Source organism: Siphateles boraxobius, unplaced genomic scaffold (assembly GCF_051911475.1).
Source record: "Siphateles boraxobius isolate OS27281-9 unplaced genomic scaffold, OSU_SipBor_1 13, whole genome shotgun sequence".
In the NCBI taxonomy this organism is placed as follows: Eukaryota; Metazoa; Chordata; class Actinopteri; order Cypriniformes; family Leuciscidae; genus Siphateles; species Siphateles boraxobius.
In genome coordinates this window covers 8,192,266-8,214,160 of record NW_027508733.1, presented here as the reverse complement: position 1 = coordinate 8,214,160, position 21,895 = coordinate 8,192,266, and the positions used below count along the sequence as shown (strand labels likewise).

Sequence of the window (21,895 nt, the reverse complement as noted above, 5' to 3'; positions counted from 1 at the left end):
TCTTCAAAGTTATAGTCTTTTGCTTTACACTCATACACTGTGGTTTGCTTCCAGAGACTTAAGTTGTTGAAGGTAGAACTGCAGTTATTGGCTGTAAGTGACAAAGCATTAATCACAATTTTATGAAGTTGCACCAAACAGGAATCAAACATAACCTTTAGGTCAATTGCATGTCACTTATCACATGTGGTTGGCTAACACATTGCAGTTTCTGAGGTCTTGATTGGGAACAATTTAAGAAAAAAAAATAATCTTGTTTACCATTTTTGTGCAACTCATTTATAATTTGAGTCAAATTATACACTAGATGTTTAGACCAACAGTAATACCAAGGTAACGGACATTTTATAGGGGAACAAAATTAAAGTCCAGTTCATACAAGAGGATTAGTTGGAGTTTAAAAACAAACCAAAATTAAAGGCAATATAAATGGAAGTACAGGTACAAATATAAATGGTAAATGGTAAATGGACTGCATTTATATAGCGCTTTCACAGACCGAATGGCCACCAAAGCGCTTTACATAGTTGCCTCACATTCACCCATTCATACACACATTCATACACCGACGGCGGTGTCAGCCATGCAAGGCGCCACCCAGCTCGTCGGGAGCAGTTGGGGTTAGGTGTCTTGCTCATGGACACCTCGACACTTGGTCAGGTGGAACCGGGGATTGAACCACCAACCTTTCGGTTTGTAGATAAGCTACATGAACCACTGAGCCACTGCCGCCCCAGTGGCAAAGGACAAAGTTAGCGTCACATTGCATTTATTTAGAAGGAAATCCATCTGGGATTAAAAAAAACCAAACATCAAAACTAAAACATTTTGGTAAAGCATCCTGTAGTTGTATAACATTTAACCAAGTACGAAAAAGCAACACAATTAAATCATTTACATTTTACACAATGTATATTTCCATTTCAAGTTATTTTAGCAACTAGAAAAAAATAAAATTTAACCATTGAAAAGTAAACCCCTATGGATACTGCATCTACACATTTTTTACAACACTGAACATTTAATGAGGTAGACATTAAAGGAGACAAAATACAAGTTATACAGACTGTATAGGCTTAATCACAAGTTTTGTTTTTTTTACATGAATGATTGTTTTTTGTTACAGGTCTTTTTTGCGGGATGAAGACTGCAGCAGGTTCTTGTGAGGATTGAGTTTCTTCAATTTGAAGAAATTGTTCATCGCTTGAATGTTTGGTTTCTGTTACAGGTGTTTTTTGCGGGATGAAAACAGCGGCATGTTCTTGAGATAATTCAGTTTCTTCAATTTGAAGAAGTTCCTCATCAGTATCGTGGTTGGGTGTTGTTTGCATTTGTAGAACCTGCATGTTGTGTGTAAATGTTACGGTTAAACGGTTCATGGCCAGGAACATCTGTTCGATGTCCTGAGCATCGGTGTGGTTCAGGTCAAGTAGTGGTGCTAAAAAGCTCTTCAAAATGGAATTTGACACGGTTAAAGAGAGCTCTGTTTTGTTTTCTTTGAACTCCAAAATGCCACCAAGTTTTGTGACGTAAGCGGTGCCACTCCTTAACATTTTGCACTTTGTGCAGCGGTGGAAAGCACATTTCGGAGAAAATTCTTCCTGAAGAGTTGCACACTTTGGGCACTGTTTACTAATGTTTATTTGGACACCTTGCAAAGCAGAGGTGATGCTTTTGTGAGTAGTAATTTCATCTTCATACATTTGGTGAAGTGGTCCAGTAGAAATTTGAATGGTTGGTGTAGGTGTAATTGTCGTGTGTCTGGTTGATTGTAAAAATGTTTTTTGTTGGTACCTTTTTGTCGTCAAGTTCGTAAAGTCATACGTGTTCCCTTGATAGACGTCATTAATAAAGTTGTCCCACAAGGCAATTTGAATTCCTCCCGTTTCGTCGATTATCCAACAGTTCATTACTTCTCCTTCAGTCTTGTTAAAAAACACATTTTTAACAGATTCTATCTTTGCGACTGTGGCTTTTAGTGTGGGTATCTGTACACAAAGAGAGTGAGAGAGAAATCAACAGTCATGAGATTTGTTTTCAATGTACTTCAACTTTTAAATTGTATGGAAAAATGTTGTGCAACTCACATGATGCCGTGCATCTAGGGTTTTCATTTCAGCAATGGTTAAGGGGTGTACTTGCTTTGGGGGTTTATGGGGGAATGGTACTGGAGTCACTTCGAGTGTTGTAGAGCTGGTACTCTGGATTTCATATTTTGTGTCATTGTTGTCTGGAAAATGAAAGAATCATTAACAAATTAGATGACAAGGGAGGCATATGTGCAATCACTTACATTTTACTAATAAAAATACCATGTGGTTTTTTGTCATACTGATGACAACAAACAAAGCATTGTGAGTTTATATGTTTATAGGTTATATTTTCAAATAAATGTTGACCACGTCACAAAAGTCAACTGGAACCGTGTATACAAGTATATACTTGTCTTACAGACATGAGAACTGTATTAATGGAACGTTTGAAATGTCTACTTTAAAAAACATGAACTGATTCAAATCTTAAACACTTTCAGATTATGTAATGTGCATGAAACGGTTTCCTGATTTTTCAAGACACATTAATTATGCATGCCGGTGCACCACAGCAAGCTTTATGCGTTTGAGCACTGATTAGGCGATTACGTATATAGGGGATTAAGGGCTTATTATGATTTATTAATATAAATGTGCTATCCGTTGACTAATTGCTTAAGTGAACAATTGCTAGTTGCCTTGAAAAAAATCTAGGGCAACCAAAGAAAAAAAGAAAAGAAACTTATGGTAACAATTAAAAATCATTACAAATAAGAAGTGGAGTAAAATATACAAGGCATACTTACTTGGAACTTTTCTTGCATTCATGAGTTTGATTGCGGAGCAGTTCCTTGCAGCATTGTTCCATGAGGTTTGTTGATTACATTGAAAGATGAGTGTGTGGTGGTATGCGTCCCTGTCTGTTTGTAGTGAAGCGGTGAAATATTTGCTATTAATTTTAGACAGTTTTATAGGTGATACAGAATGCACGTAGCCTGAAATTGAGTCTTGAAGTTGATTCATTTTTCTCTCAATTTTGTTTTACAATATTTCTGTTCTTATAGTGGAAACGATCTAATGGAATTCTGTGCAGGATACTCTGGTATTTAATATAATTCACAATTGATTGGGAATGTACCGTTACTAATTAAAACAGATTGAGTTAGTTCATAGTTAATTAAATGGAGAGTGTGATTCGTTGATGTCGATTTTAAGTTTATTTGTTAATTAAGGTATTTAGTGGTAAGATGTGGATGGATTTATACCTGTAAGTTAGTTGGCTTGTTTGGATACATGATTTTTTATGTTTTACTCAGAATCTTTTGCACATTGCACAATTCACATGTTTTAATGCTTGCTACACATTGGATTTGATTAAACAATCTTCAAAGTTATAGCCTCTTGCTTTACTCAGCATTTGCGTTATACTCATACACTGTGGTTTGCTTAATTTTACAGAGACTTAAGTTGTTGAAGGTAGAACTGCAGCAATTGGCTCCAAATTACATAACATTACACAATCATCTGAAGTTGTATAACATGGGTCTCGAACCCACTATCTTTGGGTCAGAAGCCTGTCACTCATGTCATTGCGCCACTGAGAAATTGTGTTTTTGCCAAGATGCAGAAGGCTGTTTGGCTTGTTTGGATACATGACTTATTAAGTTGGCTTGTGAGAGCCAACTTACTGAAATCCTATTTAAACTTCTTCTTTTTTTCTTTTTCTTCTTAACAAAAAAAATCTGACTCTAACTCCTCCTAGAGCTTTAACTCTACATACTCCAAACTCGGCTCAGACACTCAGACTGTTCTGACTCGAGTTGCTATATCTTTTCTAACTAATCTTTCTTTCTTTCTATCTATATGTCTTTCTAACTAATCTTTCTTTCTTCTTTCTAATCGTTCTTTATTTCTAACTAATCTTTATTTTTTTCTTTCTTTCTAACTAATCTTTCTTCTTCAACTAATCTTTATTTTTTTCTAACTGATCTTTCTTCTTTCTTTCTTTCGAACTTTTCTTTCTTTCTTTCTTTCTTTCTTTCGAACTTTTCTTTCTTTCTTTCCCAACTTTGTCATTTGTCATTTGTCAACTTGGGAATAATAATAATAATAATAATAATAAGAAAACTAACAGATACAATAGGTGCCTTGACCTTCGGGCTTGGCCCCTAAAAACTAACAGATACAATAGGTGCTTCAGCCCCTTCGGGGCTTGGCCCCTAATAATAATAATAAGAAAACTAACAGATACAATAGGTGCTTCAGCCCCTTCGGGGCTTGGCCCCTAATAATAAGAAAACTAACAGATACAATAGGTGCTTCAGCCCCTTCGGGGCTTGGCCCCTAATAACTGCAAGCAGTGATTGCGGGGCCAAGCACCTTTTGACCATGTTTGACATATTTGGATTTAATTTGAAAACTTATTCAACTTACCAATTGTTCAAATCAAAATTCCCATTGTTAAACAGTTGCTACATATTAAATTATTAGAATTTCTTCAAAGCTATAACCTTTTACACAGCATGGTAGTCATACACAGTGGTTTGTTCTATTTTTTTGGAGACTTGATTTGTTAAAGGTAGAACTGCAGCAATTGGCTCCAAATTACACAATCATCTAAAGTTGTATAACATGTGGCTCGCACCCACTATCTCTGTGTCAGAAGCCTGTCACTCATCTCATTGCGCCACTGTGAAGTTGTGTTTTTGCTAAGATGCAGAAGGTCCATAGTTCAAGTGCATAAACCAACAAATATAATGACATAAAGCAATCAAATTTTTAACTATGATTTCAAAAGTTATAAGCGTTTTGGCAAAAAAACGTATATCTCTAGAACACTAGGTGGCGCTCTGTTCAAACTTCTCATGTACCTTCAGGACATGGTGTTGATGATCCATACTAAATTTTGGTATCTGTAAAATTAGGTATCTGCGGATTCAACATGACACAAGGAATGCATTGATACCACATTTATGATTTTCTGACAAACTGTTCAAAAGTTATTGGCCAAAATAGCCATTTTTACCAGATCTCATGACCTGTAGGTGGCGCTGTTCCCAACTTTGGCATGGACACTCAGATCATGGTTTCGATTAAGCGTACCAATTTTTGTTTCGATTGATTAAACTTTGGCTGAGATACAGCCTCTGAACCAATTTTGGGTCAACCTCGTTAAGTTTGCAACATCATGACTTTTTTTTAACCAGTATGGCATGAAATTCTGTTCAGTCATTTCTGTGCAGCTCAGTCCAAAGATCATTTGAGCAAATGTTTGGACAAAATTAAACAAAATTTGAAGGAGGAGTAGCAAAAAATCTGTTTATCATTTGCTCCAATATGGCGGAAAGTCACATTGTTGGAAAATGACAAATGAGATATTGTCTGAATCGGCATAAACCAAGGAACATAATGACATAAAGTAATCAAAATTTGAACAATGTTTTCAAAAGTTATAAGCGTTTTTACAAAAAAACGTATATCTCAGGAACACTAGGTGGCGCTGTGTTCGAAATTGTCATGTCCCTTCAGGACATTTTGTCGATCATCCCTACCAAATTTTGTGCTAATATGTCAGATAATTTAAAAGATATTGCAATTTGTGACAAAATTCAAAATGGAGGACATGTGGTACATCCAATCCTGGAAAAAGTGATATCCACAGAATCGACATGACACAAGGAATCCATAGATACCATATTTATGATTTTCTGACAAACTGTTCAAAAGTTATTGGCTAAAATAGCTATTTTCCATATCTCATGACCCGTAGGTGGCGCTGTTCCCAACTTTGGCATGGACCCTCAGACCATGCTTTTGATGAAGCGTACCAATTTTCGTTTCGATTGATTAAACTTTGGCCGAGCTATAGCTTCTGAATCAATTTTGGGTCAACCTCGATAAGTTTGCGACATCATAACTTTTTAACAAAGATGAATTAAAAAATATGTTCAGTCATTTCTGAGCGGCTCAGTTTAAAGATCATTTTAACAAATGTTTGGACAAAATTGGACAAATTTTGAAGGAGGAGTAGCAAAAAAACTGATTACTGTACTTTTCAAAATGGCCACTACTGTAATGGGCGGGGTCTTAATGTAAGGTATTGGTTGTAATCAGCATGATAAGTGGAATCATGTGTACTAAGTTTCATGTCTCTAGATCAAAGGGTTCAAAAGTTATAACAATTTCAATGTTGAACATTTGAACTGGTGGTGGCGCTAAAGAGTTGGTCCTAGAGGGTCAAAAATTGGTCCAATTACTATTCATTAGCATCACTATAAGTGTGCCAAATTTCATCATTTTCCTATATACGGTTCATAGGGCTGCCATAGACTTCCATTGGCGGAAGAATAATAATAATAATAATAATAATAAGAAGAAGAAAACTAACAGATACAATAGGTGCCTTGCCCTTCGGGCTTGGCCCCTAAAAAAACAAAATAATAGTCCTCTACTATGGCTACCGATTCTTAAACTGTACAGGGCAGGTCCTATTGGGCTTATTTCTTCTGTGCAACTTTATGCGTTTCACAGAAATCTTTACATCAGAAATATTAAATAGCCTATTAGTCTGCCACTAGCCCGTTTTATTTAGCTGTGCGGAGTTAAATCTGTTTGGTGAAGCTGCGCTTGACAGCGGCGAGCGGGAGAGGCTCTGACCAATGTTCAATCAGCAGTCACAACTTTTCTTTTAGACAGTATAAGCTCCGTTTTGACACGGGATTGTGATTGCAAATACTGTAATGCCAATCGGCTGAGGGTGGGTACCGATGATGGTGAAATACATTTTTACTGAAACTGTAATCATAGCCGCGACCCGCGAGAATGATTGACAGGGCGATAGCGGAGGCAATTAAAAGCGCAATTAACAAAAACTAAAAAAAAAAATAAAAAAGCTTCAGTTAACAAAAACACAATTAAAAAGTGTTTAATATAAGTGACTTTGTCTTTGTTTTATTGTTTTTGTTGTTTTTAAAATTGTGAACCACAAACCGATCGAGCCTTCGTTTTAAAGGGCAATTTCCAAATATATTTTATTTATTTGTTATAATATTTTATGTCACCTTATTAGTTTGGTTATAGTATAGGCCTACGCGAGTTTTTTTTTTTATTGTAGGCTACTATTTTATTGTTGTTTTTTAAAATAACAATATATCATAACAACTTATAAAGATCAAAATCTAGAGATTAACAAATATCACTGGTGTTGTCATAAATTAATCAATAGGAAAATTTCCTCACCGGCACAACCCTATTCTTCATGTTGGCTACATGTTACAGATTTCATGTTGAGCATGAGCACATAATGTTAAAGGCTTCTTAAATACCATTACACTCGGTGAAGGGTCAAGAAGGATGTGTTAATTTACAGTGATATTCCAATCTGTAGTTGGTGACCCAGTGTAATTAATACAGCATAAATAAAAACAAACACGTATGCGGCAAAACACATCTTATTATGGAGCCCGAAGTCACCTGGCTGTGGGGGGGAAACAAACAATCCGTGGCGACGGTTTTGCAATCCGTCCCCTCAGTTTATAAACTGTAGCCACGAATTCTTAAACTGTTCCCTCTGTTTAACAATTCGTGCCCACGAGTTCCTAATCCGTGCTCTCAGATTTGTAAGGCGTGCCTTCAGTTTTTGCAATCTGTACCCACAAATTCATAAACCGTGCCCACACTTTCGCAATCCGTACTCGCGGGTTTGTAATCCGTACTCACGGATTTGTGGCCATTCCCCCAGTCTGTGCCGCATGATTCAACCAGGCCTCCTGTTTAGCTGCGGGATGCATTTGTCATGATAGACTGAAGGAAGCAAGTGCAGTATAACTCTTTATTTTATGTAGAACAAATAAGAATCCAACACAGGCAACAGGTAAGTGACGCAGGAACTCCGATGGTCAGATGATGGGTGAAGAAGCAGAGATGCGGTGATGAGTTTCCAATAGTGCGATAATGTCCATATAATCCACAGAACGAAAACTGGAACAAGGAAGGCAAGAGACTGGAACGCGACAGGAGCACAGACACACCGGGAAACCACATGCAGTGTTCTGACAGGGAAGATGAGAAAATGGTGAGTATAAATACACATGATCTGACAAGCTGCAGCTGGTGAAGGGATAATGAGTGGATGGGTGATGAGCGCTGATGAGCGGAACGCCCATCTAATCAGCGCGCTGACATATAACAGAAACACGAGACAAGAAGAAAACGTAGGATTTACCAACCGTGACAGTACCCCCTTCCCTAGGAACGCCTCCTGGCGTTCCCAGACTCCCTTACCTGCCGATTGTAATCATCGATAAGGGAGTGATCCAGGATGTCTCTAGCCGGTACCCAACTTCTCTCCTCCGGACCGTAACCTTCCCAGTCCACCAAGTACTGGAATCCGCGTCCCCTCCGTCTAGAGTCCAGAACACGATTGACCGAATAAGTAGGCTCCCAGTCTACGAGACGCGGCGGGGGGGGGACCGGGACTGGCGGATTAATGCGAGCAAAAAATACGGCTTAATTTTGGAAACATGAAATACGGGATGAATCCTCCTGTACACTGGAGGAAGATTGAGACGGACTGTCACTGGACTAATGATTTTAGTGACAGGGAACGGGCCAATGAATTTCGGTGCGAGCTTATTCGAAACGGAGCGGAGAGGAATGTCCTTGGTAGAAAGCCACACTTTGGAACCGACGACGTATACGGGAGGCCTCCGCCGGTGGCGATCGGCTTTGGCCTTGGTGCGTGCCCCCACTTGGAGTAGAGTCTCACGGGCTCTAGTCCAAGTGCGGTGACACCTCTGGACGAAGGCGTGGGCGGAGGGGACCGCGACTTCGGATTCCAGACTAGGAAAAATTGGTGGCTGGTAACCTACACTACACTCAAATGGTGATAGGCCCGTGGATGACACTGGCAACGTGTTGTGGGCGTACTCCACCATAGACAATTGCTGACTCCAGGAGGAAGGATTCTTGGACACTAAACATCGCAACGTTCTCTCCAAATCTTGGTTGGCTCGCTCAGTTTGACCATTGCTCTGGGGATGGAACCCAGAGGACAGACTGACAGTCGCCCCCAGAAGTCTACAAAACTCTCGCCAAAATTTGGACACAAATTGGGGTCCTCTGTCAGAAACCACGTCTATCGGGAGGCCATGAAGCCGAAAGACGTGGTCAACGACAACCAACGCTGTCTCCTTGGCTGAAGGTAATTTGGGCAAGGGAATGAAATGGGCCGCCTTCGAGAACCGGTCCACCACGGTCAAAACTACCGTGTGACCCTGGGAGGGTGGGAGGGCGGTGATAAAATCTAGCGCGATATGGGACCAGGGTCTCGAAGGCACCGGCAGCGGTTGGAGTAACCCATCTGGAGGTTGATTGGAAGTCTTACCCGTGGCACAAACTGAGCAAGCCATTACAAAACTGCGAACGTCACGAGCCATGAGAGGCCACCAGAATCGTTGCTTAACCAAAAACATGGTACGATTGACTCCTGGATGACAAGCCACATTGGAACAATGACCCCACTGAATGACGCTGGACCGTAAACTCTCCGGCACAAACAAACGGTTCGGTGGGCAACGAGTCGGAGGCGTTACCCCTTCTAAGGCCTTCTTGACCTTCGATTCGACCTCCCATGTGAGTGTAGAGATGAATAGATTCTCTGGTAAAATGCACTCGGGAGTAGACGGGCGATCGGAACGGTCAAAAATGCGCGATAAAGAATCGGGTTTGATATTTTTGGAACCCGGGCGGTACGAAAGAGTAAAGTCAAAACGTCCGAAAAAAAGAGCCCACCGAGCCTGCCTGGAATTAAGTCTTTTAGCAGTACGAATGTATTCCAGATTCTTGTGGTCGGTCCAGACGATAAAAGGTACCCCTGACCCTTCTAACCAGTGGCGCCACTCCTCCAAAGCTAACTTGACTGCCAACAACTCTCTGTTGCCAATGTCATAATTGCTTTCGGCAGGGGATAAACGATGTGAAAAAAACGCACAAGGGTGCATCTTGTCGTCTGAAGGAGAGCGCTGGGATAACACTGCACCTACCCTCACCTCTGACGCATCGACCTCCACCACGAACTGACGTGATGGATCAGGGGTTATCAGGATAGGGGCTGAAACGAAGCAACCCTTCAGTTTGGCAAACGCAGCTTCTGCTGCGTCTGACCACCTGAACGTCGTTCTGGGGGAGGTCAAGGCGGTCAGAGGCGCGGCTAGTCGGCTGAAATTGCGAATAAAACGCCGGTAAAAATTGGCGAACCCCAGAAACCTCAGTAGGGCCTTACGGGAATCTGGACTTGGCCAATTCACCACAGCCTTAACCTTGTCAGGATCCATGCGCATTCCCTCAACCGAGATGATGTGACCTAGAAAAGGAACAGACTGTGCATGAAAAAAGCATTTCTCCACCTTGACAAAAAGCCCATTCTCTAACAACCTCTGAAGCACTTGTCGAACGTGTTGCACGTGTTCCTGGAGAGACGAAGAAAAAATCAATATATCATCGAGGTAGACATATATGAACTGATCGATCATGTCTCGCAACACGTCATTGACAAGTGCTTGGAAGACCGCTGGGGAGTTGGAAAGACCGAACGGCATAACCAAATATTCAAAGTGCCCCCTAGGGGTGTTAAAAGCGGTCTTCCATTCATCCCCCTCCCTGATGCGGACCAAATGATAAGCATTCCTTAAATCCAGTTTTGTGAAGATAGATGCTCCTTGCAACATCTCGAAAGCTGAAGACATCAACGGCAAAGGATAAGTATTCTTTACCGTGATGTTGTTCAACCCCCGGTAATCAATACAAGGTCGCAATGATCCCTCTTTCTTCCCCACAAGAAAGAACCCCGCCCCCGCTGGAGAAGAGGAAGGGCGGATGAATCCCGTTGCTAGAGAATCAGAAATGTATTTCTCCATGACCTCTCTCTCTGGGACGGAGAGTGAATATAACTTGCCCTTAGGCGGAGACGTACCTGGCAGTAAGTCTATAGCACAGTCATAGGGACGATGCGGAGGAAGAGACTCAGCCCGAGACTTACTGAACACCTCCTTCAGATCCCGATACTCCGTGGGCACGTTTGATAAATCCACAGTCTCCTCCTGTAACACATGAACAGGAACAGACGGACAGGCAGACACAAGACAAGACTTATGACAAGAACTGCTCCATGATGCCACCGATTTGATCTGCCAGTCTATTTTGGGGTTGTGACGGGTGAGCCATGGGTGACCAAGAACGATGGGTGCTAGTGGAGTGTCCAGAATGTAAAAGGAAATAGTCTCAGAATGATTGCCGGATGTGATGAGTGTGATGTCTTCGGTGATCAGTGAAATCGTGGGGAGTCTTTGTCCATTGAGGGCGTGAACGTTGATCTGGTGTGAAAGGGGTTTGAGGGGAATTTGATATCTAAGTGCAAATGAGTGATCCATGAAATTACCTTCCGCCCCTGAGTCCAGTAGTGCCCGACAGTCGTGGAGGTGAGTTGACCATCGGAGTCTTACCGGGAGGAAGGTAGATGTAGATGAGGGCTTCTCGGCAGAGATCCCACCCGACAGTAGCCTCATACTTACTGTCGGGCTGGGCCTTTTAACGGACAATTGTACGCGAATTGTCCAGCTCCACCGCAGTAAAGGCAAAGGCCCAGGGATCTCCGCCTCTCCTTCTCCTCCCGGGAAAGCCGGGCTCGACCCACCTGCATGGGCTCGTGCTCGTAGACGGGGCTGACCGCGCCCCCGCCTCCCGAACGCATTCCCTCGGCACCTCCAGAGGGACGGTCCGGTTGGAAACGTCTGATGCCTCGTGATAGACGTGTGTCAACTCTTACTGCCAGCGCGATCAGATCATTAAGTCCGGTAGGCAGGTCCATGGCGTAAATCTCTCTTTGAACGCGGTCAGCCAGCCCATGCAGGAACATGTCCCACTGCGCCTCCTCGTTCCATTGGCTCTCAGCCGCCAGGGTGCGAAATTCGATAGAAAATTCTGATACGGATCTTTCTCCTTGTCGTAATTCGGCCAGCACCCTGGCAGCTTCTCTTCCCGTTGCGGCCCGGTCGAATACCCGCCGCATCTCGTCGGAGAGCCGCTGGAACGAGGAACAGCAGTCGTCTTGGTTAGCCCACACCGCCGTTCCCCATAGTGCCGCTTTCCCCGTCAGAAGCGTCAGAACGAATGCGACCTTGGTCTGTTCCTCTTGAAAGGTTCTAGGTTGCAGAGAAAAGTGCATATCACATCTGGTTAAGAACGCACGACAGTAATTGGGTTCACCTGCATATGGCTCAGGGACTGGTAGACGAGGCTCTGACGGGGATGGGTCCGCTGGTGGTGGTGGGGGAATTGGCGGTGCGGGTGGCGCAGCGGGCATGCGAAGCTGTTGAATCTGCTGGGTGAGCCCGGACACCTGCGCCACTAAAGCCTGAACAGCACGAGCCGTATCGTTGAGATTCTTTTCTTGGATATCCATTCTTTGACTGCTGTTACTCAGAAACGCCTCTAACGATGTGGATGAGTCTCCTGCTGCTCCCATGCTTTGTTGGTCAGATCGTTCTGTCATGATAGACTGAAGGAAGCAAGTGCAGTATAACTCTTTATTTTATGTAGAACAAATAAGAATCCAACACAGGCAACAGGTAAGTGACGCAGGAACTCCGATGGTCAGATGATGGGTGAAGAAGCAGAGATGCGGTGATGAGTGTCCAATAGTGCGATAATGTCCATATAATCCACAGAACGAAAACCGGAACAAGGAAGGCAAGAGACTGGAACGCGACAGGAACACAGACACACCGGGAAACCACATGCAACGATCTGACAGGGAAGATGAGAAAATGGTGAGTATAAATACACATGATCTGACAAGCTGCAGCTGGTGAAGGGATAATGAGTGGATGGGTGATGAGCGCTGATGAGCGGAACGCCCATCTAATCAGCGCGCTGACATATAACAACAGAAACACGAGACAAGAAGAAAACGTAGGATTTACCAACCGTGACAGCATTGCATTGTGTTTAAACCTCATTTTTTAAAATGGATAATTTCTTGGATTTTCTAAAAAAAACTACATTTAGGCTACTTGTATCTTTAAAGTCCATTTTTGGAAGGAAAAAGCTCAGTATAATAGAATAAGCAAAAAAAGACTTCACATATAAAAAAAGAAATATAACACAAACACAAGGTTATGTTATAGGCCTATAAAAATAAAACATTCATAAATTATTTTATGATTAACATATTACCGTCTTCAGTGAACTCATTTATAGTGATAAACTATATACCCCCCCCCCCCCCCCCAAAAAAAAACAACAATAAAAAAAACAAAAAAGAAAAAGAACAAAGAACAAAGCAATTCGTCAAATGTCAGTCATAAATAATACAAGTTAGACAATTATAATACAGGGCTAAGATTATCACAAATAAACAAGTTTTTGATGCATATCCAAGTTTGTGTGGAGCGCGCACTGCATGGCACAGAGGCGCGGGCGCAAATGTAAGCTGTGCATCCCAAAGAAGGGGAGTGGCTGCGCTAGTAGCATCCACAGTGTTTTACTCATGATGTGCTGTATTGAAGAGAAACACCTGTGTTGCATTAGCAATCAGAGACCAAAGGTATAAAGGTATGATGTATTGGTTGTTTTGGGGGGGGGTTCTTGTGGCTGCTGAGTTCCTTGCCGAGGCTACCGTGCCGGGACGTGGGTTGGAGATAGACGCGTGCGAATAGCGACTGGGAGGGATATTTTGCTGGGGTTTTCCCCTCTTAAGTTTGGCGGCCGCCGTTGATTTCCTTGAATGCGGGAACCCACGTCCGGTAGCGGGTAAGAAAGCCAGCAGTACACTTTCATTTGACTGTTGTTGATGTGTGTGTCGGTATTGTGTTGTTCGCCCGGGAAGCCCCAATTTAGGTATGCAACAACTATTGGTCCCCCGGCGCCATTTGTGTGTAAAGTGAGCGTGTGTGTGTGAGTAAGGGGGTAGGAGAGCAGGTTGTTATCTCCCATATGCTTTTTATACTGTATATTGACGACGGCTATGTATTTAGCGTGGGTGGTATTGATGGTATGTCCTGATATTTGGTGTGTATTTATTGGTGTGGTATTTAAGTGAGTTATATGGCTTTGAGGTTTGCTGTGCAATGAAATTATGCATGCTAGGTGATCACATGAATTGATTTAATGCATGCATGTAACAACCTTTGAGACCCCGTGCTGAATATATTGTCCTGCTTGTTGATGCTTTATTCTTCGTTAAGTTTATTGATTAATGTCATTCATTACAAATACATGATTAGAATTGCACCTGACTGACTTTGCATTAACCTGTTGTCCCCCCCCCCCCCCTAAAAATAAAATTGTTATATTTATATCTGATGAATTGTGTGCTTGACAGTTTTCCTTGGTTATTGTGCCACAGAAAATCATTGGTCCAGTAGAGAACCTGTAAATCATCCTTATTACGAGTTGGGGTGGTTACACAAACACTTGCATTTTCCTATCAACAGTGGAAACAACTTAAAATAATCTATCATTTCTGGTCATACAGAAAAAAATAATACATCATTCGCAACTACTTTTATTTGTGTAAACTCACAATAACAATAAAACGTTGTGCTTTTGTAAAATAAAATAAAACAATCAGGCGCGCTTTCATGATCTCCGGAGCGCGTCTCATAAATGAACTGAAACAAAAGCCTATCTAAAGCTTGAAATGTCCACTTTTAAACGAACAAATCTGAATCGAAAGCAAATACCGTCTGATTATATAACCAGAAAGGTGCATTTCTCTCTAAAGGCGCATCCGCTTTAGCGGAGATGGAGATATGTTTAGCCGACACTAATTTAGAAAACAGTTTATTAATAAACAATAAAAATCCCTCGTCATTTTTTCAGACACATTTATTATGATTAGCCTATAAATCACCTATAAATCATCTCTCTGTATGGTTCCAGAGACATGGTTCTCATTAGCACTGCGGGAAAATATAATTTTCAGGTTCTAATTTGATTTTAGAAAGTATAAAATCGATTTTTTCCCATATTAATTAGCGAATATTTAAAATGTTTAAAAGGGGCAAAAAGTCATAAACAACAATCTGAAAATACGTCAATGTTATTTATTTTTTGCGCACAAACACTTATATGGGTCAAAATCTTGTGTTTATTTGTGATAATCTTAGCCCTGTATTATTATTGTCTAACCTGTATTATGACTGACATTTGACGAATTGCTTTGTTCCTTTTTTTGGATAAAAGGGTCTTATATGCAGCCTATATCTAAATAGCCTAAATGTAATAATAATAATGATTGTTATTATTATTATTATTTGCGTCTATAACTATTAATGAGTTCACTTAAGACAGTAATATGTTAATCATAAAATAATTTATTAATGTTTTACATTTTTATAATTGTTATTTTTATAATTTTATTTATTTTTAAGTTGTTATGATATATTGTAATTAAACAACAATAAAATAGTACAATAAAAAAAACTCGAAAACACTATAATCTAATAAGGTGACATAAAATATAACAAATAAATAAAATATATTTGGAAATCGCCCTTTAAAACGAAGGCTCGATCGGTTTGTGGTTCACAATTTTAAAAACAACAAAAACAATAAAACAAAGACAAAGTCACTTATATTAAACACTGTTTTAATTGTGTTTTTGTTAACTGAAGCTTTTTTTTTTTTTTTTTTTTTAGTTTTTGTTAATTGCGCTTTTAATTGCCTCCGCTATCGCCCTGTCAATCATTCTCGCGGGTCGCGGCTATGATTACAGTTTCAGTAAAAATGTATTTCACCATCATCGGTACCCACCCTCAGCCGATTGGCATTACAGTATTTGCAATCACAATCCCGTGTCAAAACGGAGCTTATACTGTCTAAAAGAAAAGTTGTGACTGCTGATTGAACATTGGTCAGAGCCAGCTTCACCAAACAGATTTAACTCCGCACAGCTAAATAAAACGGGCTAGTGGCAGACTAATAGGCTATTTAATATTTCTGATGTAAAGATTTCTGTGAAACGCATAAAGTTGCACAGAAGAAATAAGCCCAATAGGACCTGCCCTGTACAGTTTAAGAATCGGTAGCCATAGTAGAGGACTATTATTTTGTTTTTTTAGGACTATTATTTTGTTGAACAGACCTGAGCGACGACTGATGACGTCACATGCTCAGATTTGCTTGACCAATTGGCGGAAGGGGGCGTCTCAGGACCGCCCACATGTGGAAAACGAATTTTGAAGTCATTTATTCGTTTTTTGCCTGTGTGAACTAAAACGAAAAATCAAGCCGAAATCTCGTTTTTTCGTTTTTTTGAAAAAACGAATAAGGCGCCGTTTTCTCGTTTCTGCTTATTTCGTTTCAAATTGGAAAACAAACTATCAAAACGTACACGGACCGTGTACGTTTTGACAGAGTTTGTTTTTTTCGTTTGAACCACAAAACAAAATAACGAGAAACCACCCTTTTCTCGTTTGTCGTTTCAAACCAAAAACAAAGAAACGGTAAAAAAGAGCCGTTCTCCCGTTTTTGGTTCTGAATCCAAAAACGAAAAATGACAAAACCAAAATCAAATAACGGTCCGATTTTGTTTTTTTGAAATTCCTTTTTCCATTTTTCCGTTTGAAGATCTACATTAAAACATAGACAGGTTGGCCACGTGACCCGGAAGTAATAGTAAATATGGCCTATCAAAATAAAAGCCAAGCTTTTAGAACGGTCATAATATGCAGCACTAACCTTAAACCAGAGTAACGTTAGAAGAAGAAAAATCAATTAATAAATAGGCTTATAAACCTGGACCAGAATAAATAAGTTAGCAACAGTATTAGTATTATAGTTTATTACAGCTATTTACCGTAATATCGTGCCTATCCAGACATCACCAGTCACGTTTTAATGAGCGCATTGTTTGGCTCAATACAGTTGGTAATGTATGTTAACCTAAGAACTTATTGTGTGTGCAGAGTTGTTACTGTTAGCGCTATATTACATAATTAAATGTATATTTAATGTGGTTTCCACCGTAATGGACAGCGAACTGACAGCGATTGAATGAATACTTGTCAACGTGAATTCCCACGTGACGTCATGCGTAGGCCTAATAATGAGGGAGATTGGGATTCCGCTGTTCCGCCATCAAAATATCAGTCCCTATCTCGTCTTTGCCATTCGATTGACACCCTCATAAAACTTGTGTTGGTCCTCAAATATAATTTTATCCTAACGCATCATATCTATTTTCAAAAAGCCCAAGGACACGCTGTTACCTCGCTCAGTGTTAATATGTATTGAACAGGCTAGATAGTGATAGTAGTTTGTAAATAATACAATCAAAAACGACATATGTGAAGGTTCTCAGTCCTCTAATAATCCAACGAAGTTTAAAATCAATATTCATGCGCTGGTTTAAAAAGGGATATGTATCGATAGTAGAAACATTGATCAGCAACGCTGCTATTGGCTGTTCAGCGTGGCCAGAGAGCGCACCGTTTTTCTCCGCAGCAGAGCAAGAGCTGTCGAAGTTTATGCGGAATTTTAATGTTTAATACAAAACGCCAGGAAACACCTTAAAGTCTGCAAAAGCCGGAGAGGGCTGGCAAAAAGTAGCAGACAATTTAAATCCGTTAGAAGTGGCCATGTTAGATGTTTTTAGAACTTATTAGCATACAGTTTATATTTTTGTATTTTAATAATTGCATTATTTGTTCATTGTAATGTCAGTCACCATGTGCACACTAGAACATGGGAACAAATAAAAGTGAAGTACAAAAATATTCTACATAATGGCAATTTTTAGCCTATACTTAGCCTTATTAGTCTCTTTTAAAAAGGCACTGTTAAATATGTTCTGTTTATAAAAGCAACCATGAAAAAGCATGAGAAAAAAAATAAAGAAAATAAACGATCTTAGTAGCCTACAGTCAAATATTTTTTGCTGTATTAAATTAAGGCCTAATCCAAATGGCTGGTATAGTCATTTTAACTGTTAGATCTTGATTAATAATGAATTGCTTTCACCTGCGAAAGTGAAAACTTAATGTACAAATATTTTGCCATGAGTTATGGATCACATTTATGCAAACAGTTAAACAGCTTTTGTTAAAGCCCGACTCCGATGAGTCTAAAATTAGTGCGTTTCCAACAAATTAATAATGTAAACGACAACCTCACGAGTCGTAAGGAAGAAAAAAAATCTCTCAGAAAGTACATAGCGCTGCACTGGACTTCCCGTGTCAGCTCCGCTTATGAAGCCGCAGTCTAATCCTGTTAACATGAAATAAGCCTGCTCGCGAGCAGGTTTAAGATTGCGCACCTGTTGCTATGAGAGCAAGCCCAGGAAGAGCGTCGAAGAACCAAACTATCCAAGATCATGACAAATTGCCAACAATCAAACCCAGCTAAGTGAGTTAGCGACGTACAAAGAATGGGCATAGGTCCCCAATTGAAAATTAGGCGGAGGTGGTAAAATCCTAACAGGGGGGTCCGGGGGCATGGCCCACGGGAGAAAATTTTGTACATTTTAAAGATAAATTTATTAATCTGGTGCACTTTGAGTCACTCGAATCTGTTGTTAGAAATAAATAATCCAGCCGCCAACCACCCCTTCTTTGATTTAGAGGCTATTTGCATCTGATCATCATTATTACAATTTTTCAAATTCTCACTGTTAAGCATGATAAGTAGGCTATGCTAACATTTCACACTGAAGTAGGCTGATTTAAAATTAACATTTATTTCAATTAAAAGTTCTTCTTTAGGCAAAATTACATTTCCTATAAGCGGAGGCTTTACCCCCTTCAAACTTAAATTGTTAATGTTTCATTACATCACTTTTTGAAAACACCGTTATCGGAATAATTTGTGTACATTTATAAAGGGCATTTCCCCCCTAATTTTATTAAATGTATGCTCTAAATTTCTTTTAAAATTCTTACATTTTACCAATACATTCAATTAAAATAATAAGACACTGTAGGCTCAAATGACATTATTTAGTATGCCTACCCTATATTGTTTCTTAACTATGATTAATATGTTATAAATAACTGGGCGAGCCTCAACAGCGCAACTTTGTTACCATCCGTACATATATTATATCTAATCGCTATATTATTATCAACTAATCGCGACTTACATTAAATGAAATAAAACAGAATCTTCCTCGCGTTTTCGGTGATTCCCTGGTTATTTTTTATATTATATTTTATATCACTTTTTCCTTAAAACAAACACAAAACACACACGTGTCCCGGACAAGCGTTATAATGTCAAGCACTGATACGTTTTCTTTGATTGCTTTCGCTGAGGACAGTTGTTGAAAAGGAAAGTAAATGTGTGACGTGCGTTCATTGCGTTTACCGTGATGAGAGTTCCATGTCTTTATTAAACTCACCACATTTGATTATAATGATTTATCTGTCATCCACCCTCGATTGAATTAATTTTTTTTTTATTGGGCTACTTGGCCCGCTCGACCCGTGTATTATGAAAGGTGTTTGAAGGCCAAACAATTGGATAACAATAGCTTGAAAAAAGTCTGATGTCCATCTACAGAAGCCAATAATAATAAAAATAGGATTATTTTAGTTAGGCTACACACTTGTCATGTTTTATAGCCTACCTGGCTACTAGCGTCCAGGTTTATATAAGCCTGCCTATTTATTAATTGACTTTTCTTCTTCTAACGTTACTCTGGTATAACGTTAGTGCATATTATGACCATAGACAGTAAAAGAAATGGACAGAGCCATCTCATTGGAACTCAGTTGAGACAGTTGAAGCCCATTTTTAGCGATTTTTGAGCACTTCCGTTCCTGACGCGCAGACTCAAACCGACTCAACCTAAGCTTGATGACGTGAGCAACCTGTCTGACACCCGTTAATCTTCTAGTAGCTGAGCCAAGAGGAATCTGAAACATTCCCTTCCGAAACTTGCAGAGCCGGAGATCGTGAGTATTAGCTGTCCATGAGCTCGCAGCAGGAGCAACTTTACAACTCTCTATGGGCTTTTCCCTTGACTTTATGCCTCCACGTCCCCCCGATTGCGCGCGAGTTTCTACTTCTGTCTATACGGTCATTTTCTCTAGTGTGCGCCAGAGAGTCGCGTGTTATGACGCAATCGTTTGCCTATTTTTACAAAAACGGCTTCTACGGGGCCATAACGTAATATACAAGGTAATGGAGCCTTTTATACATTGTCGTGTTTCTTTAGAAATAAATAATGGACAAATGGAGTCTTTAAACGCCTCAGATGTAAAGTTATTCGCTGTCAAAGTGACGCCAAAATGAATGGGAGTCAATGGAAATGCTAACGCAAGTGAAGTTCTGCTACAAGATGGCGGCACCCGGCCAGCTTCAACTTCCGGTCGATGGATTACCCCCTTGATTATGACCGTTCTAAAAGCTTGGCTTTTATTTTGATAGGCCATATTTACTATTACTTCCGGGTCACGTGGCCAACCTGTCTATGTTTTAATGTAGATCTTCAAACGGAAAAATGGAAAAAGGAATTTCAAAAAACCAAAATCGGACCGTTATTTGATTTTGGTTTTATCATGTTTCGTTTTTGGATTCAGAACCAAAAACGGGAGAACGGCTCTTTTTTTACCGTTTCTTTGTTTTTGGTTTGAAACGACAAACGAAAAAAAGGTGGTTTCTCGTTATTTTGTTTTGTGGTTCAAACGAAAAAACAAACTATCAAAACGTACACGGACCCACAAAGCCTCAATCTGCCTACCACTAAATAAAATAATGAATAAAAAAATCCATTTTCAAAATCCATTTTTTTGTCATAATCCTTATTTCATTATGTAACATATCAGCCCGGTGGATATCATAATGTTACATCTCACCCCAGGGTATATTAGGGTGGCCATTTCCATAACACCAAAAATGAGGACACATATATTTTGGTGATCGGGGGGGGGGGGGGGGGGCGGCATGCAAGGTCTCTCGCTATCAAGAGATTTTAACTAATTTACGGGCATCAGAGAGCCGCTATCATTATGCTGGCTTTTTATAGGTTAATTTTTTTCAACAATTCAGCGCAACTCCAAAAAGGAGGACAAATGAGTGTCCGGCTTGAGGCTGCGCCGGACGCCAGACAGGGGGCTTAAAATCCGGACTGTCCGGCCAAAATCCGGACGTACAGTATGGCCACCCTAGGGTATATGCTACAACTAACCCAGACTATTGGGTGAATTGTAAAATTACACTCTTCATGTTTGAAACTAAACCATGCATTTTCTGTTTGTTTTGCAAAGATAATAGCTATGTAATTTGATAGCAGACACTAGTTTGAATCACATTTAGAACACATTAGCTTAAAAGTACTCCAAGATATAGACAGAGAGGTCAAAAATGTTATAACCATCCTCGTTCTCCCCTACATCCAGTTTATTAGCAACACGTTCACGAGCGTGAATCTTGTGATATCCGTCTTTGATTTCACAGGTGTCTGATCCACTACGAGAAGAGAAAACTGTCCTGCGGCCGCTGACAATGCTATAACGCCTATAAGTACAAGTATAAGGTCCCCTGGCGAGAAGGGGCAAAGCATCAGTGTGGATCAGGCCTTGTACAGGGATAGCCTACGCAGAAGACATAGTTAGGGAGGAGAACCACCAGCATTTATGGCACACTTAGTCAAGAAAATAAAACAATGCTACAAGGAATGTAGCACATGAGTGTTAGGCCCGTAAAATCACAGATAACCAAACAAATGATCAAACAACAAGAAGCAATGAAGAATGCCTATTAATCACAGGAAAACAGTGGCTGGCCTAGTCCCTTTTCAAGAGAAAACAAGCATGTTAGTTGCCAACCTCATTAAACAGCATAGCATAGTCTGAATGTGCTAA

General features: G+C 40.2%; 1 protein-coding gene and 1 long non-coding RNA gene across 2 annotated transcripts in view; both read left to right on the top strand.

Moving 5' to 3' along the window:
* The window catches only part of LOC143736369 (uncharacterized), a 402,538-nt gene that overhangs the window by 282,695 nt on the left and 97,948 nt on the right, over positions 1-21,895 (top strand). The gene's annotated exons all lie outside the window — the stretch shown is intronic.
* On the top strand, positions 417-810 carry LOC143735397 (uncharacterized). The gene is made up of 2 exons (XR_013203163.1): positions 417-456; positions 746-810. It is a non-coding gene; the product is annotated as an uncharacterized LOC143735397 (long non-coding RNA).